General features: G+C 33.3%; 1 long non-coding RNA gene across 1 annotated transcript; it reads right to left on the reverse strand.

Moving 5' to 3' along the window:
• Window positions 1-3,778: 3,778 nt before the first annotated feature.
• LOC118489277 lies at window positions 3,779-6,527 on the reverse strand. The gene is made up of 4 exons (XR_004886989.1): window positions 6,046-6,527; window positions 5,802-5,906; window positions 4,806-4,859; window positions 3,779-4,067 (listed from the first exon to the last, which is right to left on the reverse strand). It is a non-coding gene; the product is annotated as an uncharacterized LOC118489277 (long non-coding RNA).
• Window positions 6,528-7,866: the final 1,339 nt, after the last annotated feature.

Genomic DNA, 7,866 nt, shown 5'->3' on the forward strand with positions numbered 1-7,866 from the left:
CTACTTTCTTCTCTTCTCCATTGCAGATCTAGGTTCAAGAGGAAGAACAAGGTGTGATTCTTCACCCACTTAGAGAAAGCGGACCAATCATCCCGGCGGTGATCCCGTGTTTCTTCACCCTACGATTTCAAAACACCTATCAACTGTGTGTCCTATCATATTACAATGTGTACACTTCAAGTTTGGATTGGGTCCTCTAGACACTCTTCTTTTAGGATCAAAACTGTTTTGATTCGACTTAGTAACAAATGACACACTTTGTCCTTTTGAACTAGTACTAGACAGCCTATGCGACTCTTCTCTAGAAATAATAGAGAATGCCACTTTAACAGACGGAAATGGTTCTCTTGTTAACAGATTTGTTCTCACTGGTTGATAAACATCATCAAGTCCCATAAGAAATTGCATTAATTTTATCAATGTTGAAAAATCATTGTAGTCCTTGGCAACTTGACAAGATGAATGCAGATGCAACATAGCATCAAACTGCTTCCACATTGTTGTCAATCTATTATAATAATCTGCCACAAAACTACCATTTTGTGAAATATTGTTGCTTTTTTATACAAATCGTATACAACAGAAACATCTACCTTATAAAATGACTCCTTGAGATCATTCTGGACCTTAGAAGACAACTTAGAAAAGGCTTGACCAAGAAACAATTCTTTAGATATAGAATTTAACAACCAAGTAAGCACTACTAAGTTACACCTATCCCATTGGGCATACAAGACATCATCATCCTCAGGTTTCTCACATTTACCATCTATAAAACTGTATTTATTTTAGCTTCTAGTGCAAGCTTCATTGCACTAACCCAAACAGTATAGTTTTCCGTACCTTTAAGTTTTATACTAACAATGGTCAATGCACTAGAATCACTAGGATGCAAATAAAGAGGATATCCTATGTCTAGTTTACTAATGAGTGTAACAGATGTACTACCATCACCCATAATGACAGACAAACAAAAACAGACAAGTAGACCCAATACAAGAGGATGAACAACAATTATCAACAGATAACAAACCACAGAAGAACAATCAATCAAGATGTAACACCCTAAGGCGAAGCTGTATCAGTGTCCAAATTCTAGTTTCGTCACTTATAGTGCCTGGACAGGTCTTTATACAGGAACCACTCTTTAACAACTAAGACAACAACAAGAGAATAATAACAACTACCAGAACAAACTAGACACATATATATATATATATCACAGAACAATCAGCAACAAAAAACAACAAGCAAGACCACAGATAAACCGGTCCTCACTACCCCGGTATCAACTAAACAAAAGAACAACAATCAGGCCGGTCCTCACTACCACGACATCAACTATATCAATCAACAAAAAGTAAAGAACAACAAAAAATGGAAAGATCTTACAGAGGATGCGTATAATTCCAAGAGCGATCAGAGCCGTAGTTTTCAAGAACTATAAGATCTTATCAAGCACAAACACACAAACCTGATCAGTTTGCCTGAACCTTCTAGGGTTATAGAGACCAACACAGGTCTTCAACAACAGAAGACAAGAGATCTCCTTCTTCAACCACCAACAAACCATAATTAGGGTTTGTGTCATGCGAAATCCGAATAGATCTTACAAGATCTATACCTGCACACACTCCAAGAAAGAGATCAAAACATAACAGATAAGAAGAAGTAAACAAACAAAAGATCTAAACTCAATACACAACGGAAAACCCAAAATCAGACTCAAGAGCTATGCAATAACTCTGATACCATGTAAAATGGTATGAAAGATCAACAACACAAGGTAATCAAACAACACAGATTATAGAAGAAGCGACAAGACAGTGACAAAAACTTTATTAGTTACCCAAACCTGAAAAACACCCACCAAACCCTAGATCTCACAATTTGTGAATCAGAAATCATACAAGGTACAATACAGAAAATACCAAGATGATCATCGACTGATGATCATCAACACATGAAGATCAAACTCTCAAAACAATAGAGAGTTTACATTGAACAATCTTCAAACAATACAGAAACAACAGACTAAACCCTAATATCGCCAGAGAACCAGAGAGAGAGACATGAGAGTGAAATATTTGGGGGAATTAACCAACTGCGTAGAACTTTGCCCTTTTATATGTCCCGGCTTTCATATTTACACTTAAGTTCAAATCTATGCAAGGAGATGATCGCAGTCCCTTAAATATTCATACAACCCCCTTAAACTTTCAACAACCTGCCACACTTAACCAAACCGTAACAACCACAATAACAAACATAACAACTTAACAATAAGCCCAATAGTTATATTCAGTAATTATATCAGGCCCAATTGACAATAAGCCCACCAGTAACTAATAAGCCCAGCTGACATGATTTGTGTTTGAACACTTTAGTTTTAACAATACACTGCCAAAAAACAATCATTAGGTGGTTGTTGGATTAACCGGTTAACTACCTACAACATTTGTTAATACGAAATACATCACGAGTATTAAATACATAATAATAAATATAATATGTGAAACATATATATAGTTATGTTTAGGAGGAATCTTAGGTGGAGGTTCATTGGGGAACTCAATGAAAGTGGGGAACCGGCTTAAACAAACTCCGATTGAGCTCATTCTAGTAGCGTTGAAACTATTCGTTGGACCCTAAATATATACATTCAGCCTTCAGGGTTTCGCTTTTAGGTTTATAGTTTAAATTTTAGGTACAACTTTAGAGTTTAGCTTTGTTAACATTCAGGGTTTATAGTTTAAATGTGTTTATATGAAAAAGCTTCGAAATATATTACGTAAATATGATTTTTTTACATACAAAACACATGATTAACCATTTTTTGTGGTTCCCAAATAAATCCACCCATACACACATTTAAATATTTCAATTTGTTCACAATAGGATTTGAACTCTTACCACTTGATATGGCCTATGTCTTAATAAACATCTTGATATCATCGAGCTACGATCCCTTTCATCCCACATAGATGTATGAAACAGTTTCTAACACTAAAACCAATCTTTTATTCCAACATATACTTTATATTTAAAATTTCATCCCACATAGATGTATGAAATATGTTTCTAACACTAAAACCAATCTTTTATTCCAACATATACTTTATATTTAAAAGTATGTGTTTATTTAGTAATACTTTATATTTAAAATTTCATCCCACATAGATGTATGAAACTTGTTTCTAACACTAAAACCAATCTTTTATTCCAACATATATTTTATACTAGGTTATTCCTCGGGTAGATACCCGGGTAGGAAAATTTAAATTACAATCAAAAGCAACAATAATATACGGGTTTAGTAGTCATCAACACACCCTTAAATCTTTTTTATGAATATGTGTGTTGAGAAATGAAATGTTTTTTTATTTTTTGAAAAAAAAATACATTTAAACATAAACCTTGAAATAAAAGAAACGTTCCGTTACTTATGTAAATATTAAATTACATTAAACTGAAAAATGTAGCTCCCAATCATGAATTTCTCAACTGATTCGTGTACATATAAAAATTATTCTAAGGTTCTTAAACACGATATTTTTCTAAGCAAAATAAAGATACCTTGGATGTGGATCCCCTTGATAAATTTGTGAGGACATTTACTGATAATCCTATATGTAAAAGATATTCTTCATCAACCTCTATAAACACGCATAAACCTGACGGTAAGGGTTTTAAATCAATTAATTTTGGAGAATCGATTCTTTAAAGAACCTTTCATAAAACAGCTGAATACAATCAACGATCCTCCATACATAACATATAAAAAGAAAATTAATGTATATTTCATTTGCAATTTTCCCAGTATAATCCGAGATCCGAGAAGGCCATAGCATTTCTCAAGTAATCTATACGAACACACTGACACATGTATAACACATAAAAATAAACCTCATATATTTTTCATTTGCAACTTTCCCAATATAATCAAAAGATGCCAGTATGAATGAATCTGGATTTTTTCTTTTTGCTTACTTTCATATGCCTTCTTTATCTCCGTAACATCCTTACCGATCGCACTCTTCCCTTCCGCGATAATTTCTACTATGCAGCTGAAATCAAAGATCATAAAAGAAAAAAAGTTATCGAATCTCAAAAACAAAAAATAAACTCAATGTATTCTTTATATATACCAATGCTATTCATATCTACGTCCAATATTGCATACCTGAGATGTAAAATAAAATCACAAGAGTTAATTACTGTTTTCGTCCCTGTGGTTTGTTAAAAATCACTATTTCATTCCATTAGTTTAAAAATTGCGATTTCAGTCCCTGTGGTTTCACTTTCGTAACAATTTCAGTCCACCTCGTAACCATTTCAGTCCCTGTACTTAACAGAATAATGGACTGAAATGGTTACGAAAGTGAAACAACAGTGACTGAAATGGTTACGAAAGTGAAACCACAGTGACTGAAATGGTTACGAAAGTGAAACCACCGGGACTAAAATCGCAATTTTTAAACTAATGAACTGAAATAGTGATTTTTGACAAACCACAGGGGCGAAAACAGTAATTAACTCTTGTTGTCACTTTTTTTTATTTTCGGATCAAGGTTGAGAACGTGTTACACTTAAAGGGAAATAAAAAGTGTTAACCATTGTATATATAACATCCATTGCATCCAAAACGTAATGACTAAAGTGATATAGCATGTGACTCACTGACGTCAGATTAAAAAAATTTGAAAGTGTAACTTGAATAGCTCCAAAGTAATGAACAACACAAACTTGCAAATTGATTAATTTTGGATCTTTATTGGTACGTCAAAATGTCAAAAAACACAAACCTGATATGGTAACTAACAACCATAAACCTTCAACCCGTGAGATGAAAGCATGAACTAAAAAACCATAATTAGAAGTTAGAAATTATAATACACGTGATAGTAAAAAGACATCGCCTATCATACGAAGAAAAAACTTGAAAAATTGAAAGGCTATCGCCTGCATCAGAGAAAAAATTTGAATAAAAAGGGAGTAAAATACACGAAACGGAAATGACAGAAACATTGATTTACTCATTTACAATACCAGAAACTTAAATAAAGTCTTATTTCACACCTAGATCTAGAAAAACATTACAAGTAATAAAAATTTCTTGTCAATTCTGGCCACAATGCCTGCTCCAATTATGGCCAACTACTCTTCTGAAGGTCCAAACATTATCTGTTTCTTAAAAAGATATATTCAAAAAATATATAAGATTCTAGAAACAAAATGTCGTGGTCACACGATTTAGTTAAGTTAGTATTTACCTCTTCTACTTTAGTTTTCTCTTCAACAACCTTCTCTTTCATATTTGCCAGACCTGATTCGTTCTGCTTATTTTTTTTAAATATAGTTCTTTTTAAAAACTTCATTAAAATGGACAAAAAGTGTTTGTGGATCAACCCAACCCGACCCACTTCAACTTGTATTAAAAACGATAACTTTTATGGTAGTCATCAGTCATGACATATACTGATAAGATCTCGCTCATAAACAACACCCAATCTGTTTAGAGTAATGGTAGGTACCTAAGAAATCATCCCTAAGAAAACCCGACCCATCTATGACATGTGTTGCTTAAAGCCTTATTGTAATACTTGAGAAGCATGGTTTTAAACAATAAATTCTAATAATTACATCCATATAGACTCATTCTTGCTACTGATAATCAGATACACACAATCTATAGTATACTGGTTAATGGTTTAAAAATCCTCAATTGAGCAATGCTTGAGAGTTTCCAAGTAAATTTATATGGATAAAAACAAAAGCTATAGGAAAAGGAGTTGACTTACAAGTAGGATCCCCTCAAGAAAAAATATATCCTCCATATAAAGAAAATGGGACTTCCATCGACCTAATCTGATTCCAATTTCGAGAGTTTTCCAAAGTTAAGATCCCTGTTGTACAAAACGACATAAATGGTAGCTTCTTTCTGACTCTTTTTTTATTGCCATACACACAAGTAGAAACTTAATATAAAAGAAAAAAGATATCATAAACAACATCTTGAAATCAGAAAATTACACACTAACTCACCAACTATTCGGCCTTTGAAGTTGCTTTGAGTGGATAAGCTCCTTTTTGAAAAAAAACTATCAGGCAACATCAGTAAGGATTCAAAACAGAGCAATTCAGTACCAAATTCGATTCATTCCTAGAGAGATTTTGTTCACCAACCAAGACTTAATCGTTAGCTTAAAAGTTAAAAGTATACACAGATAGAAATGTATACATAATATGAGTAAATGTATACATATATTTATAAACCAGCAGAAGTTTCGGACAAATTCAAAGCTAGCAATTCAGTACCAAATTCAATTCATTCCAAGAGATATTTTGTTCACCAACTGACACTTTATCGTTAGCTTAAAAGTATATACAGAGAAAAATGTATACATAATATGAGTAAATGTATACATATTTTAAAAAACTGTAGCAGTTTCAATCAAACTTAACCAAGCAATTGAGTTCCAAATTTAATTCATTCTATAAAGTAATCTTCTAATCATTAGCCAACCAAGACCCGTCCTCTAGGTGCACGATGTTAGATTTATTAAACTTTGTTATGTTTCTTATGTATTTATTCGGATTTATAAGTAGGATATTTATGTATGATAAGTACTCGAATGATTAGATGATAGGGATATGCATTGGCTAGTGTAACGCCCTGCGTTTTCAAACTTCCTACATTTAGAAACCTTACGTAACATTCTATCTTTGGAAATCTTGTGTTCTTATAACCATTCTTTCATCGTAATCGTTGTAAAATACGGAACTTGCTTCGTAAATAAAACTTGTACATTACACTCTTTACCTAGTTAAATCATGTTTTATTTCATATTTCACCTTGTTACAAGTTAGGGGAAACATTGTTGCACATTATTACACAACTTAACTAACAAAATTACTCATTATAATGTTTTAAAAAAATAAAAAAATAAAGAAATATGGCAGCCCCAATTCAGCAAAATTCAGCCCATATAGTTGGGTTTTGTGGGCTAGTTTCAAGGTGTAACCCCTTCTAAACACTTCCAAAGCCCAACCCATTGAAACCCTAATCCTTCCCCCTATAAATACCACTTATAACCAGCCTCCCTACCACTTTTGCAACCCTAAAAACTCACAAAACATCCACCAAACCGTAGCTGAAAGCAAGGGTTCGAGTAGATTGACACCCCTTCACGAAAATGAGCATAACTCACTCAATTCTTATCCGATTCACTCGATTCTTTTTCCTACTTGCTTGTATAATCATGGGGTTCGATTCCTAGACTTCTCCTTGGAGAAATCAGACCTGGAAATGCCCCGAAATCATCCATAAACTTTCTGTTTGTTTTTATGTTCATCAAAAACTTGTTTAAACCTATGTAACTTGTGTTCAACACATCTCATACCTATGTCCTAATGCTTACAACTTATCCCATGGTTGGTTAAGCTTAAAAACAAGGTTGAGACATTTAAAATCAGAGGATTAAACCTCATAAACTTGGTGTTTTGTCTAGGGTTTCAACCCACAAATCATGTCAAAAATAGTCTTTGATACATGAGTGATTATGGAACAACTTGGGTTGTCCAAACATACAATCCTCACATGATTTGATGATTTCTATTAGTTAGTTTACTTTACATACTTGTAATGACCTTAGTTCATGACCCTCCTTGGTTGTTTTTACATCAAGTGTAGTGGTGAACATCAAAGGGGTACCTAAATGGAAGCCTTGTCTTCCTACCCCATCCATGACACCCATGACTCAACTTGAGGTACCTAAATGAAGATGTAATCTTCTACCTCCTACTTGAATTATTGGACTAAATAATATGTAGTACTTAACCTAAATATATATATACACTCATTCG

Source organism: Helianthus annuus, chromosome 17 (assembly GCF_002127325.2).
Source record: "Helianthus annuus cultivar XRQ/B chromosome 17, HanXRQr2.0-SUNRISE, whole genome shotgun sequence".
NCBI classification, from domain to species: Eukaryota; Viridiplantae; Streptophyta; class Magnoliopsida; order Asterales; family Asteraceae; genus Helianthus; species Helianthus annuus.